This window comes from Phalacrocorax aristotelis, chromosome 3 (genome assembly GCF_949628215.1).
Source record: "Phalacrocorax aristotelis chromosome 3, bGulAri2.1, whole genome shotgun sequence".
Taxonomy (NCBI): domain Eukaryota; kingdom Metazoa; phylum Chordata; class Aves; order Suliformes; family Phalacrocoracidae; genus Phalacrocorax; species Phalacrocorax aristotelis.
In genome coordinates, this window is record NC_134278.1 from 46,166,363 (window position 1) to 46,189,880 (window position 23,518).

Here is a 23,518-nt window from a genome sequence, read left to right on the forward strand (position 1 = left end):
AACTGACCAAAGGGATATTCCATATAATATGACGTCATGCTCAGCATATAAAGCTGGGGGAAAAAGAAGGAAGGAGGGGATGTTCAGAGTGATGGCATTTGTCTTCCCAAGTATCCGCTACGCGTGATGGAGCCCTGCTTTCCTGGAGATGGCTGAACACCTGCCTGCCCATGGGAAGTAGCGAATGAATGCCTTGTTTTGCTTTGCTTCCATGTGCAGCTTTTGCTTTACCTATTAAACTGTCTTTATCTCAACCCATGAGTTGCCTCACTTTTGCTCTTCTGGTTTTATTCCCCATCCCACTGGGGTGGGAGTGAGCGAGTGGCTGCGCGGTGCTTAGTTGCTGACTGGGGCTAAACTATGACAATCTTGTGTCTGAATTTCCTCTGACAAGCTGTTACCATACAAAAATAGAAGGTTGAGTGAGTAAGGAAAGCATCTTCGCTAACCTAAGTTCAGCTATAAAAGTGAAACCGCTATAGTCAGCATTGTGAAGATAAACACAGGGGTGTCTTCTCATGGGCCCTAGTGATCAAGTAGCATAATTCTTTCTTGTACCTCTCTTCCTGTAAACTCCGGCAAGGAAATAAACTCTTGCAAACGTAGCAAGAGCTATGGTGGCTCTGTAAGTCAGGGTAATATGCTAAATGATAAAATCATAGAATCATTTAGGTGGAAAAGTCCTTTAAGATCATCAAGTCCAACTGTTAACCTAGCACTGCCAAGTCCACCACTAAACCATGTCCCTGGTAGGTGGTACTTACCAAGTACCAGTGTAAGCATGGCACCGATGCTTACAACCCAACCTGTTGTTCCCCTATGACATAGCAAGCCACCATCTGCAGCAAAATCAACAGAACTCCCTTACAGGAAGAATGAGAATTATGGGGGAAATTCAAACCAGTAATTTTTCATCACTTATGGTCACAGAAACTAGCTGCAGACAAATTTGCCATGACAGTGACACAAATTCAGAAACCTCAAAAGCTGAGAAAAGAGGAAGCTGGCTCCTTGGTTGCTTAAGAATGCAAGAATACATATTTAGGACATGGAGTAGGGCTTCTTCTTGAGGTCTGGATCAAACTGGCTAATGAAACTGAATAAAGATTTTCATAGAATAGTTGCAGCTTAATGAGCGTCTAAGATTTCTCCTGTATATACTTTTGTATATTTTGTATGTTTTGAGTCAGAAACTTATCTTGTTTAATTAGGGAAAGTCATCTTTTGTCTCATGTATTTTGATCCTTTGTCTTCCCCTTTTCTCCATTGCCTTTATTCTAGGAAAACTAGAAGATGTGGCTTTAATTCTTGCTTCTGCCACTGATTCAATGCACGACCTCAGGCATGTTTGTTACATTTTTTGCGGCCCAGCTAGTCCATCTGTAAAATGTGGACAATTATGAAGTTTTTCTTAAACCTCAGTAAAATGAAAAAAGATCCAGAGCCAGAAAATATTCTTTATACTGGTATTCTATTTACATCTTACAAATACAGTATAGTCTCAATTACAATGTTACCTAGTCATAAGGGCTCTAATAAAGAGTGGGAAAACCAGAGAGTAATGGGTATAACCTGTGCTTGTATAAGACAACTGTAAACTGACCCGGGCTACTGTCAGTCGGAGTTCTTACATTGCCTTTAGCAGCCTTTAGGCACCATTTGCAGAGTCATATACTGCAAGTTCTTAAGTAGTTCTTTGATTTTTATTCCTTATAAAAATAAATAAATACTTACATGACTATTTATACTATTCTGCTTGATCAAATAGCACATACAGCTTTGGGTATATTTATAATTCACATTAGGAATTCGTTGATTCTTCTTCACACTGTAATTTTAACTTTCTCTTAACTCTGAGACAATTAGAATATTTATTACTTATTGGACATTCCTGACTATACAGTACTTAAAAGAAGTGTAAGGTTAAGTTCCAGCCAGCGTCTAAGGCATTTGACTGAATGTCTCCTTATTGCACATGCAACAGTACCTCAGTGGTCTTGAAAATGAGACATCTGTGCTTGAACACACTTAAGATTAAAAAGAAGACAAAAGAAGAAACTGGTGATTCCTACAGCTTGATTGAGACTGTTTCTGGCACAAAAACTCTCTACACCTGTTGTAGACAGTTGTAGTTCTTTCTACAACTACCTGAAAGGAGGTTGTAGTGAGATGAGTGTTGGTCTCTTCTCCCAAGTTACTAGTGGTAGAATGAGAGGAAATGGCTTCAAGCTGCATCAGGGGAGGTTTAGATTGGATATTAGGAAAAATTTCTTCACTGAGAGAGTGGTCAGACACTGGAATAGTCTGCCCAGAGATGTGGTAGAGTCACTGTCCCTGGAGGTGTTAGAAAAGTATGTAGACGTGGCAGTTCAGGGCATGGTTTGAGGAGATATGGTAGCATTGGGTTGACGGTTGGACTTGATGATCCTAGAGGTCTTTTCCAACCTGAATGATTCTATGATTCAATGATTATATAAAAGAGGCTATGTCCAGGAAAAGACAGAGGTAACCTTTCCAGAGAACATGTTAGATTTGCACCAGATGTGAGTATGGTATAAGTAGCTTGTTTTAGATAATTTCTCTTATGTGGCAGATTATCTCCTCTCTTGTACATTGTATCTCTCTAGAATAACTACTTCAAATTTGAATTCACCCTCTTTAACCAATATATGACTACATTTGAAAGTATTCCCATCAGAGTGTAGAGAAGAAAATAGCAACCTCTGGACTGGAAGAGGACAGCCAACGATTAGATAAAAATATATTTGGGATGTTTGGAATAAGGGCAAACTTCTTGACATTCAGTATCTTGGACAAAAATCTTGCAAGAATCTATTTAAAACTAGGTACTGATCCTGGATGAGCTCTTAGATTTGTTTTGTTTGTTCTACTATAAAAGACTTGTAAGAGCTAACACGTCGATGTTTATTGGAAAATATGCTTATTGCTTTTAGAGTGACCTCAGGTAATTAATTTTTCTCAGCTGGGAATTACTGTCAGTCATTTAGTAACTTGTGTGAAGTAGGCATATTTCAGGCAGTGCAGGATGCTGAGTATAAGCAGGTAGAGAATGATACTCAGAATCTTTTGGGAAGATGGAAGTGGAACATAGTTATTCTGGTTTTGAAGCTCATGGTCAAAGCTTGGGGAAAAATCATCTGTGAAATCACTCCTTTTCTAAAATTACTTCTCCAGTGTTGAACTGTGTTTTGAATCTCAATCAGTAAAGGCATGAATTCTGCAAATGCCTGGTACCTTTTAATCCTTTTTTGTGGTTGTGGAAAGAAATTACTTTACACAGTACAAAAGAAAACAAAACCGAAAGAGAATAAATTAGGAAAAGAGGAGAAAAGAAAGGTTTGGGAAAGGAAAAGAGCCCTGAGCTTGCAAGTCTGAAGACCATAACTTAAGAGCAGAAATCTGAAACTTACGGAAACTTTTTTGAATCAGTTACATAAGAATGTGGGGCATCCAGAAAACCCCTAGATTTCTGAATCTATTCAGAAACCTGCCCAATAGAGCAAGTGAGAATGCTGATGACTTTTTTTATATCCATTTCAAGATGAGATCACTGAACTCTGACTTTACAAAGGCTAAGAATTATCTTTCCCTTTTTCTTGGCATGGAAATAAAGGTGGAAAAAAGTTAACTGGTTATTTGTCTAAGGTCAACTGGTTATTGTTGTCCAAGGAAATGACTGTTATTTGTGCTGAAATATGCTATTCGTTCTACTTTTTATTAACCTTTTTCATTATCTACTTCCAAAATATTGAAACACATTCATTTCTTGCCTTCTTATGCTTCCTTTAGCATTTTGCTAAGATCTCACTGCTAGAGGTTCTTAAAAAAATCCTGCCTACAAATTGTTTAAAATAAGTATTTACATCTTGGAATAGACATACCTAATTTCAAAGAGACTAGCTACAACCCTGAAGCTGGTAAGGAACCAAGTGGAGGTGCACAAAGATGGGTTTTTACTCCAAATTTTACAAAATCCTACAGGTAAACTTTAGTAAAGTTATGGATGAAACCCATCTCTGAAGTTGAAGGCCTTGAAGCAGCACATATATTTAAACAGTTTACACGGCTTTCTCTAAGAGTGGTTACAGGATACTTCCCTGACATAGTACTAAGTTTCAGAATGAGCAATGAACTGGACATCAAGTCAAATGAGAATGCAGAAACAATCTGTGGCCTGCTTAGGGTCTGTCCCCTTGGGATGTTATCACAGAACTGGGAGAACTGCGACTTGTGCTTCTTCTATATTCCTGTTTCACCATACATGCAGTTCCATTGTATCTTTGCCCCCACATAAGCAATCTGATGGATGAAAATTCAGGACCAAGTCATAGCTAAAGTGGTATCACATTTCCTTGTCAAGTATAATCTTCCTTGGTCTTTGTGTGTGGTGCAGTGCCTACCACTAGGAGAGGAAAGAAACTTTCTGAATGTTCCTCCTTTACTCACAACAGACTCTTTGCCTTTCCTTGGCTACCCATGCAGTCTACTGCCTATTGGGTTGTATCAGAGATAACTGCAGATAACCTGGGTTTATGCTGTTCACAAATACTCACCTAGGAGAACAACTGTAACTTTCCAAACCAATATTAAAATTTTCATGTTGTTAATAAGACTTCCTATCCAAAATAATAACCCTGTATTAACAAACCACTGTAGCGCAGACAAACAACTATAACATCTATGCCTTTGATAGATAGTTTGGGTTGGTTTTTTGGGTTTGGTGGTTTTTTTTGTTTGGATTTTTTTTTTTTTTTGGGGGGGAGAGGAATGTAGCAACAGAACCCTCGAAATTACTGAAAATATTTCTTGGTATGTGACATTTTCATTGAGTCATAGAATTTTAATGGTATCATTGCAGAAGCTCTGCTTGGAAATTTCTATGTAAGACCAATATAAATTCAATAAAAGAACTGCTTCCACAGAATTTTTCCATAAATCCCTAACTACTCCTTAGCTGGTATTACAGAGCAGATGTTTATTAAATCTGAGTTAAACTATTAAAGGAAGATATTTTTCCTCACATGGTATGACTTGACTTCACATGAGCCTGGTATCAAAATTCAAGAAAGTAAAGCAAAGTGACAGGTGAAAGTGTATTTAAACACAACAATCCCATTTGATTTTTAACCCTGATTTTAAGGCTTGATGGTTATGCTGCACAATAGCTTTAAAAAAAACCCTATACTTCTTTTTTTTTTTTACTCAATTTCTGCTGCAAATTAAAGATATTTGGTTCTTCTTCAATAAATGTGAGGCAATGAATGACCATCAGAAAAAGTCGCCTGTCTCATTCCAATGAGTAGGAAAGACTGGAAAATTATAATTATTTTAAAAAGTGGAATTTCTGACTTAAAACATAGGTGTCATATCACACAAACCTTTTGTTAGCCTTCATATTTTCTGTTTTATAAAACCACCATCTGAAGCACTTCGCCTTCAATAATGGCACAGCATCCTTCTCTCCAAGACAGGCTTGGAGGGATGCCGACTCTCATCGTTCTCCCAGGCAATTAACCTTCTTCAACATTTACTGAAGGCATATGCATACCTTTCCACTAAAGAAAACCATCCATCCAAAAGTGGAAGTTTTTCTTTTGTTGTTGCTGTTGGGTTCTTTTATTTTTTTTTTTTTTTTTTTTTCCCCCCCCCCCCCCCCATTGAAAAATCAGAAGGAAAAAGAAAGAAATCCCTCACGGCTGATGTAGCACACAGAGTACAAAAGTTTACAAAATTGCAGCATGCAAAAGTGCACAAAAGTGCCACTGTTGGCCCCGCACAGCCCTCTATGGGAGAGTGCCTTCCCTCTCCCCCCGACCCACCCACCCCCGGGGCACCCCGGCACCCCGCTCTCCCGGCAACCCAGCACCCCAACACCCGGCTCCCCCAGGGCACCCTGCCGCCCCACTCCCCTGGCACCCTGCTCCCCCGGCATCCCACCACCCTGCTCTCCCGGGGCACCCCAACACCCCGCTCCTCCGGCATCCTAGCACCCCAGCGCCCAGCTCCTCACCACCCCGCTCCCCCGGGGCACCCACCACCCCGCTACCTCGGCATCCCACCACCCCGCTCCCCCGGGGCACCCCAACACCCCGCTCCTCCGGCATCCTAGCACCCCAACGGCCGGCTCCCCACCACCCCGCTCCCCCGGCACCACAGCATCCCGCTCTCCCGCACCCCACCACCCCGCTCCCCCGGGGCACCCAGCCTCCCCGCTCCCCCGGCCCCCCGCTGCCCGGAGCCCCCGCGCAGGTGTCCCGCTGCCCCGGCTCCCCGCCGCCCGAAAGCTGCCCCCCTTCCCGGAGGGAGCAGCCGGCCGGAGCGCGGCGGGGGGTGAGCGGTGCCTCCCCCGGGCCCCGCACAAGCGCTCACCTGTAGCCGCGCTCTGCGCCCGCCCGCTCCGGAGCCCGGGGCTGCCCCTTTGGCCAGCAGCCTTCGGCCGGACGCGGGGGACCGGCGCGTTGCACCCGCCACGCAGCCCGCGGCTGTGCCCGTCTCCTAGCGCTTACACAAATGTGAAATATAGAAAAAAATATAGAAAAAAACCCATCACGATGTAACCCTGGGGAAAACGAACAAACCCCCACTCTGTGAAAGAAGTTTAAAGATCATAGGAAAACAAGATACCTCTTTTACAGCCTACTCCAAGTTCCAGAGTACTTACATCTTCACAGTTTTAAACCTCCCTGACATTTCAGGGAATCCTTACGAAACAGGAAAAAGGAACAGAGAGAAATGGCCATATCTGCATAACGTCACCATAACTGTCAAAAACCCTGGCAGTTGCTGAACTATACTAAAGCAGAGGTGGCCGGACAGCTCTGGTCCAGACTTTTCAGATTACAACATCTGGTTCTTGTTTTGATATGCAAAGGTAGTGACTTAATTTTTTTTTTTTTTTAATTCCCCCTCTCATACAAGTGCGCGAATGCATGCTTTGTTTTAACTGTAGAGTTAGTCCATTTTTTTTTCTAGTAAATTTTCATGGGGTATATGCGATAAATACCTGAATGGAAGACTCTTGAAGCCAAGACAAAACAGTACTGTAGTAGTCAGAAGTGTCTACTTCTGTAGTGGACAGAAGTAGTGACAGAAGTTTATTGTCAGAACTGCCTTTCACACTTAATTATGGCAAAAGAATATTTCAAATTTGATGGAAATCTATTTTTGCTGAAACATTCCTGATTTCTCTCATTTCAAAGACACATCTCAGTTGACTAGATTCAGAATCATCATTACCATTTCAGCTCCTGTAGAAAAAAAAAAATCTTACCCAAAAGTTCCAAATTATCTTCAAAAACCAGACACTCCCCCTACACCCTCTCAGAGAACTGGCGCTCACATAAGAGTATAAGAAACATGAACAGATTCAGTAGCATGGACACACGACAAAGGCTGCCAGAAAAACTATAATCAATTTAGGAAACACCACTAAATGTAAGTTTTACACTCAAAAGGAAAAGAAAGCCTCAGTGGTGTATTCCTCAGCAATATGCCCCTTTCCAGCCCTGTGCTCTGGAAGTGAGTTTCTCAGACTCCTGCCAGCTACCTTGTCCTGCCCATGACTGAGTCAGCCCAGTTGCCTTTAGCTGTCCTTGATACTCCTACCAGAGGTTTCTGCCTCCTCAGACGTGCCAACATAACTGCAGGTTTCATCCCTCCATTCCCTGGTTCCTGTCAAAAGATCAGGGTTAGAGAAGTTTGCTATTAAAATGAATCCTGTGAAACCTACAGAACCAGGTGAGAGGGGTAATTACATACCTAACACTTGCAGATCTGTGAGAAAAGTAACCTCTGGCAAAACAATAACAAAACAAAACAAAACAAAACTCCAAACAAGCAAACAAAAAAAACCCCAAAACAACCCCAGCATTGATCAGAGGCCTCTGTGAAGAAAAGTCCAAGTAGGCCTGGGTAAATGTAGAGTCAGGCAGCCAAAAACAAGGACCGTAGTTCATATTTAGGGAGTGGAAGTGTCTGTTGCAGGATGTAGTATCTTTGGAAGGGATTATAGGGGGAGAGATGAATGTAGGTCATTCTGGAAAATCAAACAAACACAGGCTCTCGGGTGAGACAGTGCAGGTAAGTGGCTAATACAGTCCCTAGATATATAAACATTAATAGCAATAGGAGGGAGAGGAGGAGAGATACTCTTTATTTGGTATGGGGTACTGTGCCCTGTTCATGTTTTTACAGCATAGCAGAAGTCACAGAAGATCTAAAAGCAAGATGAGAATTTTAAGAATGGAAAACAGGCGTGTAGAGAAAGACGAAGGGGGGATACACATGACTGAATCTCTTTTCTTTAGAAAAAAAAAGATTAGAAGCTTTTAAGTTCATCAGGTTATGAATATCAACATAAGAAAAGTTTTAGAAGAAAAAGCTCTCCGTCCAGCAGATGGTAATACAATTAAACTGAGAGTCTGAAAAGTGAATTAGAGAAAAACCACAGTGGAAATAAAACATCAATTTATAGCTAAGACCTGGTGGTTAGTAGCCATTTGAACAACTCACCAAGTTGAAAGGTAGGCTCTGCAGCACTGAAGCAATTATTAAAGCAGTTCAGATGTTTTTTCTGAAATCTGCATTCTTGCTCAAATGGGGATTAATTGCAAATAGCATGATTTGCAATATTTTACAGAAGGGCAGATGACCGCTCACAGTTTCTTTACCAGCTTTCTAATCCGAGAGAAAGCTGACGCAGTAGTTAGGTGTGGTACTTACCCCTTTGGATGCAGCTTTGAATGTAGATTCACATGCTTTGACTTTGTAGATATGGTGGCAGAATGGAAATCTTTGCACTTATGATAGTTTGCGATGCTGAGTACCTTAAAGCAAATAAGACTACAAATATGAGAATACCTACTGAGAGGTGAATTGAGGCCAGGCTACCAGAGAGTTTCCATGTCTTATTGAAAGCAATTACTGCTTTACCCTTTTCTCCAGGCATGGTGTAACTAAAGCAATTCTAAAAAAGTTTTTCCTTTCAAAAGGGAAACTTAAACCTCTAGAAAATTACTCCAAGGTGAAATTATGATGTCAGTTTGTAAATGTAGTAAACTAATCGCATACTGCGATAAAGCTCGAAACCTGGCAGCTGTGAAAGCTTTTATTTGCTTTTTATTTTATTTGCTTCTCTTAACCATTATGTGCCCATACATTGCTTAATATCTTTCTATTTTTAATCTGCAGTAGGAACAACTGACAGTTGTGTTTGATTCATACAGCTTTGACTCATATCTGTGACATGCTACAAGTTAACAAATCCTTAACTGATCTGAACTCCACACAAAACATTGTATCTGCTTTGGGACAAGTAATGGAAGAAAAACATGGGCTTGCAGGTGATCTGGGGGCTGTTTACCAGGAACAGAGCACTAAGAGGAGTAAGTGTTTTGAATTAAGATTTAACTGGAGCAGGGACTGGTACTCTGGACACTTTGGTTACTCATTCTTTCTCTTGCTCTCCTTTTGGTACAGTGGTTTCTAATTATTTCATGAGAACTGGAACAGCATGGGGACGAGATGGCAGACTAGCCAGCTCAGAGTGCCCACGTGGTTAAGCCATGCTCATCACAAACTCCCTTGGGCAGCAGAGATTAATTTATTCCAAGTCTACCAAATCCAGGAGAGTTATCCAGCATCTCTATGATCATAGAATTAATGTCATGATCATCACCTCTGCTTTCTAAGACAGGTAATTAAGCCATAAATTATTGTGGAGGTGGCGTGGAGGGAGAAGAATGGATGGCACTAGGGATACGCTTCATGGGTGGAGGGTGCTGCCTCTCTCCCATGGGTGTTGGGAACCTCATTCCCCCAGAGGAGCAGGTGACAAGCCCTTCTCTTTGGCATGTCTGGCTTCTGTAGTTTCTGGGTTTTGGCACAGAGGTTTCCTCATGCGGCACATGGAAATTTTGTGTGGTAGTCTATGATGGAAGTTGTGACCTTTTTGTGCATATGTTAGCCTGAGAAATGGCTAAGAAGAAAGTTAATTTAAAAAGAAAAAGAAAAAAGAGTTTGACTTAGAATTTTTCCCCTGGCTGGAGTTCAGCTGAAGGCTTCCACTTTCTCTAAGGCTATCTATCAGTATATTGACAGAACAGCCTCATTGTAATTTGGATTTATTGTTATAAGCTCTTCCCTCCCACCCCCCAAGTAGTTTCACTTGAAACAACTTTTCTTTGAAGGAAGAACAAGTTTCTGTGGATAATCTTTGGTTTTGGTCCTAGTCTCTAGTTCTCTCTCACTGGTATTTTAGAACTGAAGAGCAAATGTCATGTATAATTCACAGGAGTTTAGCTTGCTTATTTTTTGTCTCCCAAGGTGCTGAAACACTCCAGATTTTACTTCTCTGAAAACATCACACCTTTCTTGACCAGGTTTTCTTATCAGGTTAGAGAAGAGGGCTTAAACATCTGCTTTTTCTAGGTAACGACATGTGTGACACCCTGTTTCTTTGCAGACACATTTCTACACAGAAGGAGGGTCTGTTGTTTCATAGGACTATTCAGTGCAAACCCTCAAATACCTACAGTCTGTTTTCCCATTTCCCCATGAAAAAAGACTGTTAAAAGCAGTAATACAGTTGCTCACTGTTTCCATCTACTGCTCTGAATACAACTCCCTTCTCACCTATGCAACGCAGGCAGGATGCTCCACAGGGCTACATCCAATAACTATAAGAAGTCAATACCACCAGGTGGTGCTGCTTAACATAGTTTCCCACATCTTTTTTATCCCCGAGTGAAGTAGTCTAAAGAAGTTCTACCCAATAGCTAATCTGAGCTTGCTCAGTTTTATAAAGAAGCCGTTCCCTTTGCAGAGGAGAGAGTAGGAGAGCATTTTCTCTGCCTAGGTACCTGAGAAGAATCAATACCTGAGCCAAATTGCCTGATACGTGAGCATTTTTGAAAGATGGAAAGTACACGTGCATTATAACCACCACTATCCCAGACAAAGTAAATACATTTCACTACTACTTCTGCCAAGCCAAGCCAAGCCACCATGCAGTGTCCAGCCATTACCTTCTCTTGGAGAGAGAGTGATGGATAACAAAGAGTTTGAATACTGAGTTTGGAGAAAAGGATAATAAAATAAAATATTTGTTAATAAGTTTTCCCTATCCAGATAACAGTGTTCCAGGTACATATGATTTAAAGGGAAAACTGGAGGAATTGGAATAAAGGGAATAGTTGCCACCTCTAGGGAAAGCACAGATTGTACTTTCATGACTCTGCATTCTTGCGTGATTCCTTTAGCTATTCCTACTGCTCCAATGTGCCTGAGAGTGAAAAAGCAATATAATCCTGGTGTTTTTTATTGACCATGTATAATCATATATGTGTTCCTTTTCTGGGTTAAGTATAGGTGGCCCATCCACCTTGGTAAAGACCACTGATAATTGTCTTTTTGGCAGGAATGGTGACACATCATGATACCAAGTCCCAATTCGTCCCTACTTACTCTCGCTCTCATTACCCAAGCTTTTGTCGCCCTCAGCAGCTCCCACCTTATATAGATAGAGAGGAAAGGTCAGTTTATTTTTAAATCATCATATAACACATTTACAATCAAACATTAAGATCTGAGAATGGTTCTTTACTAGCAAACATACGTGTAATGTCCACTGAAGAGAATAGTGCTCAATTTGATAACTGGTGAGCTAACATTTCCTTCCCGGAACTAGAGAGTCTGAGTTCTTGCAATTATTTGTAGTTGCCCTGATACCATTTTCCACCTATGCCTAGCAGAAATCCCATAAATTTAATTATATTATCATTAGTCACTTCCTGCACTTGATCTTTTAGGTGTTGGTATTTCTTAACCTTTCAACTGCTGCATCTGCCAAAGATGTTAATTCACTTTCATACCTAACTGTGATGTCGACAACCAGGGATTTGTCTTCTTTAGCAAATACTGAGTCAGGTTTATAAAGTTCGTTCTGTTCATCTCTCAGCAGTGGCTCTTGGAATACTACCCAGTCCTTTTTCGCACCCTCAGCCAACAATTCATAGAAGTGATTGTGCCTTTTAATCCTGGCATCCCATACTGCTGGGAAATATCCAACAATATGTGCACAGGACTCATTCTCCACTTGACAATGTTGACAAGATTTAATTTGACTTTCTTGTCTATCCCTTGCTAGAAGTTCTCTCATCGGGTAGATGTTGGCTCTCAACTGTAATGCGGTGATGAGCTTTCTGTGGGGAATGCCCCTATAAAACTCTAACCAGTCATTACTGATCTTATCCTCTTGAAGCTGGAAATGCCACAGACCTGGGAAACCACCTTGGTCCAGATTTCAAAGTCATGTTTCCTCCAGTTACAAGGCCTTGGAAAGATGGCTGTTGCAGCAGGTATCTGCCATTCTGAGAATGGTTCCTCACTGCTGGGCTCCTCAGATATCACCATTACTGTTCTCAGGTCCCACATAGGTGGACCTTTTCCCTTATCCCCTCCTGCTGCAACCCATAGTTTTTCAAATTCTTTCTCAAGTCCCTTTTCTTGAGCCACCACTCATACTATCTCGTCTGAAGACTGTGCAACTCTGTGTAGCCTTTGGACCTTTGCAATGGGAATCATCCATAATAAATCTCAGGTTTACTCCCCAAGCACTTTTTATCTGAAAAATATCTAATTGGAGGGAGCTATTATTAATTCTGAAGTGTGCACTAGTATCATGAGATGAGAAATATTTATTGAAAATACAGTACCAAAAGTTAATTAATTCCTCTGTGCTCTTACCTTTTTTTTTTATTTAATGAATTGGTACTTCAAAATGTCTCATTTGTACATTTCTTGAGTTAATGTTTTCACAGCAAACAATTGTTTATTGCTTGAATCTGTATTTTCTATATTACCATTAGCCAGAAGCAAGGGCACATTATGTAAAAAAATAAATCTGTTTCTAGTGATCTTTTCTGAGAGCAAAGGTTTCAGAGACATTAAGAGAGATATGTTAATACCATCCTTAATATTTTGAGAGAAATATGAAAGGTCATTCAGGTATTCATTACCCTGTTTGGTTTTTTTTTCTCCTTCAGGATGACTTTTATTATTTATGCCTCAGATCATTTATGATTTTATAGTCAAAGAACCTGAAAGAATGTGCATGAAAAGTCATGATTTGAGACTTGATGAGGCTACTTTCTTTGCTGACGTGGAGTCAAAGATATACCCTCAGCATTTATTTACATACTTTCCTGCACAGCAGCAGTCATATATAACATAACTTCAGAGCCAAGCCCTCTGGTGCTGTGCCTAAGAAACACCTCCTCCCCTTTACCACTTGTCTTTTTGGAGTCATAAGTTTTTTTCATTATGTCTCTATCTGGCAGTTTCACAGAAATTCCTTCCCAGAAGTTCTTTATTGATTTATATTTTTTCTTTTTAATGTTGATTTTTATTTAAATTGGCAGCATGCTACTACTTCATGTTAGGCAAATCAGAGCATACCTGGAAAATAAACAAGGCTTATGGAGAACAAGTCTGCAGCCTCTAAGAGAACCCCGTAGAGTCAGAACCCACTTTATTTAACCATCTGTTCACCTGCTCACACAGTTTATGATCTTGGCTTTGGGGTATAACCTCTGGCCAGCTGGGATAAGCTGTGTCAGCAAGCTACCACCTTCAGGTCAGCACACCCAAAATAACGCTCAAGCATATTCTACCTGCTCACAAGCTTAATGAGACCCCACCTGCAGTCATGACAATATTGTCCTGGTGGTGAGAAGGTCCAATGAACAGTGCCAGTGTCAGTACCAATGAGCAAATTCTTTATGACCAAATTTATGATCTGCCCTCTTAATTTTAACCTTTTGCAACATCAGGACATCTGTGGAACAGGTTTCAGATGCTCTCTTCTGTCAGCCCTTGCCAATGGAAACCAGCGTGACAACTGTTCTGTGCACGTGAACGAGGTCAAATATGTATTTTTATGGGGGCTGTTACTTGGCTAGGCAAAATACACACATAGTTAGGTGTTTTTAGTAAAAATAAAATAAAGTATTTCCCTTCAAAACCCTTAGATGTGTCCCTGGCAACATTATAAAGGAACTATGTTTTCAGTCACACCAAGGTCTTGACTATGCTGCAGGTAAGTTCTTGTCAGTTCCCGTGACTGATATAACAATCACCGGCACAGCAGAACTAGTACAGGCTATAAATTGGAAATGGGAAAGCTTTCACTTTGAACCAGTAAAGAGGCTAGAAATCTATGTCAATTCAATCTTTCTTCAGCTGCATTTGTCTGGCTTAAACAGTAAATTCCAGTTACACATAGGTCCTCCTTCTGGTGTGTGCACCTGATGTCTTTAGATGTGTGTTACTAAACACTAGTTCCTGTATACAAATGTATCCTTCTAACCGTGCTGCACTTAGTTTTATGAATCTTTCTCCTTCTCCACATTTATCTGTCTTAATTATTTTCTTGATGTTGAGAGATCTGAGGGATGTCAATTTTCTGCCTTGATAAGAGGTCTACACATTTCCACTTCTGCCAGCAGCGGTGCCTGTGTGGCTGAGACCTAATAACTCTCTGCAGCTCTGGTTTGTGACAGCCAACTCGTCTTAAGCAAAGGAATAAAATAAGAATCAGAGTTCCTCAGGAAGGCCAGTAGGACAAGGATAAAAGGCTAACTCAAAATGAGGTGAAAATGTGTCACTCAGAAGGCAAGAGTCCACAACAAAGTGGACTGCTTTATACTGCAGTAGGAAAAGCAGTTGTATACATAGAATGATGTATATACAAATATGTATAGAGTTTGAATTAGCTAGGCACTTTGTGATATACTTTTTTCTGCACTGAAAATGTAGGGAGATTGTTTCTCTTAATAGTTTTTTATTTCTAGACCATTGCTGTTCTTCAAAATACCAAGCTACCACTCCTACTTTAATCAAGCTACCACTCCTTACCCTGTTCTAATGAAAGAGAATTGTGTTTGCCTATAATGAATGATAATATGAAACACTCATACGACCTTATTAGTTAGAAGAGATGATCAAAAACTTTAGGCACCAGTAGTTATTTTTAAGCACCTAACAATGGGATCTTCAATCCTAAGGAAAAATTTTGAAAGCATCTCCTGAATAATGAGAACAGGAAAAGTACTTCTTAATTAGAAAAGTTCAGTACTTGTAGCTGCTGGCAACTACCATCGAAGAGAAAATGCAATCATAATCATAATTGTATTTCAAACTTCATCTTGATGTGAGATCTGTAAGTCTTAGCAGTTAATAAGTTTTTAGATTTTTGTCTGCAGGAAACTGGAAGGTATTTCGAGTTCAGTGGATTTCTACAAGCCCATGGTGAAAATTTATTTTAAGAACAGTGAAACAATTTCTAACAGGTAGCACATGCTTGGATAGCTCTGCAGTCATTTAACTTTGCTGATGGATATTAACTTCCTTGATAAGAAATTCAGATTATATATAAATCTGGTAATGGTAATTCATATCGCTTCTAGGAGAAGGCAATTTATTTCAGTTCAGGAAAAAAAATTTTCTTTAGACTACTTAAAATAAAAATCTTTAGAAATCAGAACTATTTTGAAGAAATTACATTGTAACTAAATATTCAGAATAAATAGCTCTCACAGCTTTTCAGACTCTTCCTAGAAGGTTTAAAGTTTAAAGAAACATCCCCATTTCTTTATAGCACCTCAAATAAAATCTAACATGTTTTTAATACTCTAATGTTAAAATATAAAGTCATAATTAAAATATCTCAAGTTATTTTCAATTATATTGGTAGCTTAGATTGTAATGTTTACTTAGGTGAAACATTGCAATTACTAATGAGTAGTTTTAGTTCTTCAGCACAACCAAATATATTCCTATAACTATCACTGTATTAAAATGGAACAGAATAAAACAGAAGAATCAAATATAGAGAACAAATATGGTCATACAATTATGCAGCTATTTTAGAACATGACAAATGTGCCTTTTCAGGCTTAAAGGTACAGAGAACATTTGTACATATATTTAAAAACTTACTGAAAAGCAAACAAATTACTTCAGTAGCTTCCTCTGTCTTCTGCAGCTGCGTGTTTTCCTTGTACACCATAATACGTGCCTCTTGGAGGAAACAAATCTACTGAGAAACCTTTCACATAACTGAAGATCTGTGTCAAGAATACTCTCTTTCATTGGCTGAGAAAATCTAATTCTTTCACTGAACCTTGTTGGCCATGTTTTCCAAACTTCTGTCACTCTTGCTGTTCAATGAATTGCCCCCAGTGTGTGCTATCCCCTTACTGGCATAGAAAATGGAAGAGAAGGGGCTACTACTGAGAACAGGAAAAAAATACACTGTGCAAAACACACTATTTGCAACAATTCTAGAGAGGATGCATTTCACCTCTAAAACAATTCATGGTGTTACCAGTTCAACACATTTTACTTGCAAAATAATTAAAAATAAACCAAGTGCTTTATTCTAAAATTTAATGCTCCTGTGCTGGCAAACGAGGTGTAACTGTTCTGCTCTAATACAAAGGAATTTTTTATTTCCAAAGTGAATTATACTAAACTGAAGGTCCACTTACACCACAATAAAGACAGTCTATACACAATTATTAGAAACAATCAATTACAGTTTCTTATTTGGGCAAACCAAAGTCTTTTTTTTTTATTGTGATGCATGATGCCAAATAATTGAGTGGCCTCTGATTGTCAGGAAAGAATGTAAGAAACCAAGGACTGCTAGCTTACAGACAATCCCTGGACATTTCCCTTTGGACTTTCACACAAGTTCCTTTGGTAACTGGTGTGACTGGGTAGGACACCAGCATTAGAGTGAGGGTTGCTTCATACTGGAGGGGTTGTCCTCTGACCAGTGTATTTTCATCTGGTGGAAATGTAGCGATAATAACCTAATTATTCCACCAGCCCAAAGACATCCTGCCCTCAGGGGGATCTAGTATGTGTTCCAGAAATTTGTTTGCTTGTTTACAGTTGAAAAGGACAGTCTGTAATACCAGTATCCCTGCAAACATAAGCAATTTACAGTTAAGCTTGCACTTGTGCTCTCCTTCAAGTCCAAGGGAAGTTTCAGTTCTCACCCACAATACAGTTAATGGTGAAACTTTCCCCCTTTCTTCCTCTCCTGTCCCTCACATGACAAAGCAGTCACCAGCAAAGGGTTTAAATGCTGTCATAGATACACCAGCAATGCACCCTTGTCCCCACAGAGATGTCTTCTGCATTGTGTGTCTGACTTCCACAGCCTGTGGTTTCATTTCTGGTTCTGATTTAAAAGAAACAAAAGATTATTGGCATATTTTGTGGGGGTTTTGAGCCTGTCAGTGTATTAAACATCCATCCTCAGTGAATAATTACAAAAGGAGGCGTACCCAGAAACTTAGTCAGAGGATTAGCTAGCTTTTTGGAGCCTGAGCCATGGTTGAGCTTTGCCATGAGTTCTTAGACATGTCTAAACTGCGTATCTTTTGAGTATATTCAGAGTCACAAAGCAAAAGCTTTCAGAAGTTCAGGTGTCACCAAATTTCAAAAACATTGATGAGGGAGGTTTTTCAGGACTCTGGTATTAGCTTCAGTAGTCTGCATTCTAGCAGTACTCTGAATTTAATTCACTGGACCTGACCCTTACATGTATGTTTCAGAAACGTAAAAAGAACCATAAGAATAAAAGAGTATTAAGAGTATCAGTATTTGCTAATTTAATCTAGTGTCCTGACTTCAGCAATGGCTTAGAACAAAATGACATTTTGAAAGCTCTAGAACACATCCTCTGTAAAGATGTAATAATTTGTTTGGTGCTGTGAAGAAACAAGGCAATCTCCCTAGTGGTCACTGAATGAGCTGAAGTATGGGCCTGATGCCTTTTATTATCTAGAGATAACAGAGCACACCTTGTGTTCTCCCTTAATTTTAGATCATCAAAGCTCCATCTTTTTACTACCTTGCTTAGTTCAAACTGTATGTAGTGGTCACTGATGTGTTTTGCTTGAATAAAATATCATAGCCAAGTTTTGTGTAATACAGTATATTCTCTGGCAGGGAAGGCCAGAGGGCTTAAGAGAAATGGCGACATGAATTGTTACACAACAGGCATCAGCCCTAGAAAGCATTTTCGAGACCAACCAAGTCTTCTTATTGAATACTGAAATGTGTTTATATGCAGACTAGTGCAGCCTGCCTATAACTTACTGCAGTAAATTAATATATTCTGTGACACCAGCTAATTAAACCAAACTTGTGACCTTCTCATAATTAGGAATTGCAATAATTTCAGTGGTTTATGAACCACTAAACAGTTACAAAAAGCAGGAAAGAGAATCTGTTATAGACCTACCATTTGATACATTACAACTTGATGAAGCTTTTAATTGGTGCATTCTAATTTTGGTTGCAAAGCTTAGCATAATTGTGGTAGCAGAAAGTACGATCAATTAATTGCAGCCAGCGCATTGAACATGCCTCAGAAGATACACTTACCATTTTAGGGCAAATAAAGCTAGACAGGCAAAATAACAAGATAATTACCGAGGACAGGGTGAAGTTTTTTTAATTATCTTTAAAAAATCACAAATAAAAAGACCTGATTTTTGAACAACACCACATGTACTATACTATTAATTTAGAAAATGTGTGACAATGTGATGTTTTACCCCACGTTAATGTGATTTATAGTGTAACTTAAAGTATTGTGGCTTTACACAGTCCAAGAAAAATCTGAATATAAGAACAGATGTCATTGACAGAAATGACAAGAGTACAGCATACTCACATAAGAACTTCTTATGTATATGATGCAAAGGGACATTGTAATCCTTTTGCTTAGACTTCTGCAAAACAGAGGAGGAGAGGACCATGTTTAGGGGGATAGTTTCTCTGCCATGACTGTGCAGAATCCTTTAAAGATGTGCAGCCTCCGCAGTCAGCACAGAGCCAAATCTCCCTTTAACAGGCTAGATGTAGACATGGGATACTTTTCACATATTTTCCAGTGATGCTGTACTGCATAAGCATCTCAGTTCATAGTGATGGGACATTTCACCTTTTGTACAATGGCATTAACTAAAACACTTGCCCAGGAATGGGAAACCTGGGTTCTGAGCATATCTCAAGCTTAGCAGGTATATGCCCCCATTGCCAGGAGATTGTGCTATTCATCAATGTGTAGATATGTGGAGTGCCCAGTGGGCCAGTGCTGCTGTTCAGGCTGAGTCACTGTGTCACCAAGAATACAAGATCATGGAACAGAAATGTGGGAAAGAGGACACCTGATTCTTACTTTTTCTTTAGGATTCTTAGATGAGGTAGGAGATGTCTACAGTGTTGCCCTACTCCTAGTATGTTTTTCAGATTTTATCTTATCATCTTTTAGATGAATGGACTTTCCAATAAAGGCTATGAAAGTCAAGTGAAAATTAGGCTCTATAACTTTTTTATACCAAATACAGTGGCCAGCTTCAAGAGTTAGTGATCAAAAGAGTTAAGGGGCCAAACCAGAACAGTCTGGAGCACAGGGGTTGCTCCTAGCAGAATGCCATGGATACTAGGATGTAGGAGACTTTGGTTTTACCTCACTACCCATGGGTGGAGATCCTGCAACTGAGATCTACACTTCTGAAATAAATGTGAAGTTATTATGACCTAAGTCATAAGATAGATGACCATCTTCTGTTACTTAAGAGCTAACCATGCTATGAGTTAACCATTAGATATTATTTTAGAATGGGTTAGTACAACTAGATCGCCTGAATCTCATGTAGCTACAGTCACTATAGACTTCCCTGTAGAATTCATGTATGAGGTGGATACCTACATTAAGTGGACTGGATCATCTTCCACAGGTTCTTGACTTTCCTAAATGCATTGGCTGAGGGAGTCCACCTTATATTGCATCTTCTTTGATGGATGGAAGGTATAATCAAAACCTCCTTCATCCCTCCAATGAATATATAAACACAAATGAATTCTATCCCTTCCTTTTACCCCTGGATTATGTATGTGAAATGTAGATTCATTCCCATCGCAGAATATATGCTGTGTGTGGTAAGCATTTTGAATAGCCTGAGTTTCTACTGCAGAGTCAAAAGGAAAGAGACTGTAAAAAAGAATACAATTTATAATGTGGTTATTTGACAGCTCAGTCCAAAGATTACTAAAGCTCTTGAGGGTTTTTCCATCAACATATTTGGAATTAGGCCACTAATGACTAGGAGGAAGGGAATTTGGAACCTAAGCTTGTTTAGTTGAATTTTATTTGAATCTAAGTAATGTTAGCTGTGGATTAGTACTCACTAGTATGTGTGGCCACTGCAATAAGACTTCGTGCAAGGGGAATTTTTTCTATTAAGTGGCCAGTGTACTAAAAGGGTGGAGTGCACAGAATATAGCTACAAGTACCTAGTGGGTTAAAGACAAAGAAATGTGATAGATGTGTTTGGGGAGAATATACATGCAGTGAACAGCATGGAATGACTTTTTATCTCTTCCATGTATTTGACCAAATTAAAACAAAATAAGAAACCCAATCTCTGTATCTCATCTTCACTGAGAAAGTGCTCTATGCTTTTTAAAAGAAGATAAACAAAGACCTCCTGTTTGGACAGGGGAGTGTATGTGAAGGGATTTTCTTTATGCATTCCCATTTTACTAACCATGTAGGGGTCTTTTTTTTTACCTGCTGGCTATGTTTAAGAAATTAATTTTGATTGATCATTTGTTTATTTTCTTTCTAATTAACACCATTAAATCTTTGTTGTTCTCTATCAGTAAAAAGGATAAAACCAGAAGGGTGACAATTTTTAACTGTGACTTAGAACCTATCACATCCCACGTGCGATTATTATGAAAGCATAAGATGGTATCTGAATGCTTTTTAGGGCTTGAATTTTGTACCCAACCAACGGAATCTGTACACCAAGTATTCCAATGGCATAAGGAAAGGAATTCTGAAAGACCGTATTAAATCACAGTGCTGTGATTCTCTTACTTCTTTTTTTTTTTTCAATGCTTACTTTTTTCTTATCAAATTTATGTTGTTTTGTTTCATTGGTTGTTTGCTTGCTTTTCTGGTAGGCAAGTTTTCAGGGCTTTGACTTCTTTAATAAGAAAATACTCTCAATCCTACTAGTAAATTTAAGGCCAATACTCATCCTAACACAGATCCCAGAGTTCCAGTCCAGAGATTAATGAACAGTTCACTATTTTATATCAGATTTTAGCAGTATGGGGGTTAGCATGTTGATAGAATCTGGACTAAATTAATTCTGTTCAGAAGTAATGAAAAGCAAAGAACAAAACGAAGGAAAGTTATTCTGTGGCAGAAACATTAAATTATTCAGAGAAAAGTTACAGACAGTACAAGGTAGAAAAAAAAACCACATTAGAAGTGTGTTCTAAGGCATATGGAAATCTCTTTATCTTCACTGGGTTTTCGATTATCCTCTGCAGAGAAAGAAAGAAGCAGCCTAGCTCAGGGACAAGCACATACTGTTGCTGCATCAGCTATATGCTCAAGATAAAGCATGCCTGGGCCTGAGGAAGAGGAAAGGTATGCAAACGGTCTGTGACAATCTGGTCACTGGAGTGCAGAGTATGGCAACACACCCAGATCTACTACAACTAGCACATAATTCATCCATTATACCCACCAGCTGATGAGCCTCCCGCCCACTTTGCTGTAAATTTGGATTACTTATGGGGAACTCCAGATGATTATAAAAGGTAATGTTCTCTCTAGTCACCTGAAAAAAATAGATTCCAGATTTTCTACTTAATCATTTTACTACTTGGCAGTAAATGCTATTTTTGCTGTGCAGGCTATTGCAGAAACACCTAATTGATTCACCACCATCAGTGTGTTACATCATACTCAGCAATAAACAGCTTGATTCCAACCCAAACCAGCTTTTGTAGCCAGTATACCAGAAAAACTTCTGTGAAACCATCTGTGACTGTCAGATCTAATGGGTTTGAGGCATGCACTGCTAAAGTGAGCAAGAGTCATCATAAACAAAGGCTGGGAAACTGCATAGTTAAAAGTCAGAGTGGATAAATTCTTTCAGTTCTGTTAGCCCAGCAGGTGACTTTATTCAACTGGTTGCTCATCCTCTGCATCTTTGCAGTGAACTTTGCCCACAGGGACCACTATTAATGTAAGGTAATATTGATTTGTTAATATTAAATGAAAATGATACTTGAATGTCTCCTTTGCATCCATTATTTATCTTTGTGATTAAGTTAAAAAAATGCATAACTAGATCAGAACTCATGGTTCTGAAATTTGGGAATCCTTTCTGATGTCCTCTGTGATACACACAGTCAAATTTCATGACATCCTTCTGGCCACACCAATATGGCTCCAGTTCACAATAAGGATACTCCAATATAAAGAAGTTGCTTGACCAAGTCAGCTAATATTATACATTTATTTTGGTTTTATGTGGCCAGATCTCCAATTGCCTTTGAAAATATTCCTTTAACAGGATGTGTATTATTGCACAGCACCATATTAAACAATCTCATTACTTTTGCATAGTCACATTTTCAAAGGTAGGAAATGCCAGAACAAATTGTGCATATATACCATAATGAAGGCTACAGATGTTATGAATAGTCATATTATTTAATAAACATTATGAGCAAGTATTAAATGAATTATGGCATTATGAATATACATGTTGTATTTTTTCAGATATATATGGTCAATAATATTTTCAGGAGTCACTGATTTTTGCTACCAGACTCCAGGAACAGAGGTGAGAACAGAGAGCTCGGTAGATGTTCTCTTCAGTTCTCACAGGTGAGATTCAGGGAAAACGAATGCTGTGAAATGGTGTCACCAATAAGCTTCTGGCTTTCTCGAACATGTAGTAATATTGTCTTGGCCAAAGATACATTCTGCCTCATAAGAAAGGGGAAAAGCAACTTTGTCTGCCTGTCTGCTAATCTAGTGACTAATGCTTTAAACCAGGGACAGAAAGCAGCATATGAAAGTCCACACAACAGTCTGAAGGTCTAAAACTAGGGGAGATTGATTCACTGTCCTGCTTTTTGTGTTTTCTCCCATTTCTCTATCATGATTAAATTTATCTATCAAACTTAAATGCCTGGATAGTAATGCAAGTGTGAAAAAAAAGCAAGAGGCACTGGGATGTTTAATGTATGACCAAAACTATAACCGAACCAGCAGTGCAAAAAGGTGAGTGGTGAGGTAACTCTGATGACTGGCTGTTTCATAGAAAATGTATAGCTTGTTCAGAATGACAGGTGAGAGAGAAGGAAATATTAGGCACTCAAACACTTTATCACTCATACTTCAGGTACACCATATTGACACATCTACAGCTGCTGAAGATCTGAGTTAGAAAGAAGTGATTGAGAATCAAAAGGTTGAAGTGGTTGAGAAGCAGTCTGGGCAACAGTGGTGATGATGAATACAGTAAGAACTTGTGGTTCACAGAAACCAGCAAAAGAAAGAACTGCATTTCAAGAATAAACAATTAAGTAAATTCAGAGAATG